This window comes from Rutidosis leptorrhynchoides, chromosome 6 (assembly GCF_046630445.1).
Source record: "Rutidosis leptorrhynchoides isolate AG116_Rl617_1_P2 chromosome 6, CSIRO_AGI_Rlap_v1, whole genome shotgun sequence".
NCBI lineage: Eukaryota > Viridiplantae > Streptophyta > Magnoliopsida > Asterales > Asteraceae > Rutidosis > Rutidosis leptorrhynchoides.
The window spans coordinates 108,690,922-108,692,462 of NC_092338.1; positions in this window are offsets into that span (position 1 = coordinate 108,690,922).

The following is a 1,541-nucleotide window of genomic DNA, read 5'->3' on the forward strand; positions in this document are numbered from 1 at the left end:
TATGAAAATAAAGGAATTATGCTTATTTAAACTTCCGTAATCATGATGTTTGACGTGTTGATTTTAGTTTATTCCCATGGGTTAATTGTCCTTTGTCCTAGATTATTTAATATGTCCGTCTGGTTTTTGTCCATAACAGTCCATCGGTCATAAATTTAAAGTGCGAGTATCCTCGTCAAATTATCCTTATATCCGAAGTCAAATATTCCAACTAATTGGGGACTTAAACTGTAACAAGGTCTTAATACTATGTTTAATAATTACACCAGGATATCGACTGCGTGTAACCCAAGGTTTTAATACTTTGTTATCAATTATGCCAAGTGTCCTTGTACATAATTTCACCCCTGTTTTAATAATTCCATAGACTATTAATCCATTCTCGTGTCCGGTTAAATGAACGATTATTCGTACATATAAATATCCCGCCCATCGTGTCCGATCGAGTGTATATGGTTATTTATATGTACGTTCAATTGTAAATCTTTATATTAAAATTAACAAACTATCATTTAGTTAAACAAATATAAAGCCCATTAATAGCCCATAGTCTAATTTCCACAAGTGTCGTTCTTTTGTCCAAACCCCAATTATGGTACAAAGCCCAATTACCCATTTTTAGTAATTATTTTTAGTCCAACATCATGATTAATTCATCTTAAATAAGCATAATAATAACTTAAGTACGAGACATTAATTTAAAAAGAAGAACATAGCTTACATTGATTATTTATCGCGTAGTGTTACACGGACAGAGCTCCGACTTTAAAACCCGTAAAATAACCTTTGCATAACCCAAAACTAATCTAATATAAAACTACACTACACTATATATATATATATATATATATATATATATATATATATATATATATATATATATATATATATATATATATATATTTATTTATTTATTTATTTATTTATTATTATTATTATTGCAGAGGAGTATTATTATTATGTTTAAAACTCGTCGCCCAAACTTGCAATTTATAGGAATGTGGCCTGACTTTTCGGCTCATGCGATCGCATGAGATTATAACTACCAGGCCATGCGATCGCATGGCCACCTGGATCTAGCCAAGTTGCCTTGTTTTCTAGCTTGCCGACGTTTTTATTTAATAATATAATATATAATAAATAAATAATTTATATAATTATTTAAATATTATATTATATTCTTGTGCATAGTAGACTCATAATTTTTGGTCCGTTGCGTCGGGCGTTGATAGTTGGCTCAGGTCCCGGTTCCGGATTTTCGAACGTCCTTTCGTATAATTTAATATCTTGTACTTTGCGTTTCACAACTTGTACTTTTGTCATTTTTAGACGTTTCTCATCAATAAATTGAACCACTTGGATTGTATCTTGTACATTTGATATTTTTGGTCATTTGCGTCTTCAAATCGTCGTTTTCGCCTTTTGTCTTCGCACTTATTTAATATAAACGATTACAAATTAAAATAGGACAATTATAACTAAATAATTTACATATTGGGAGGATATTGCTACTAAATATATGTTCATTTGGAGTACTATCA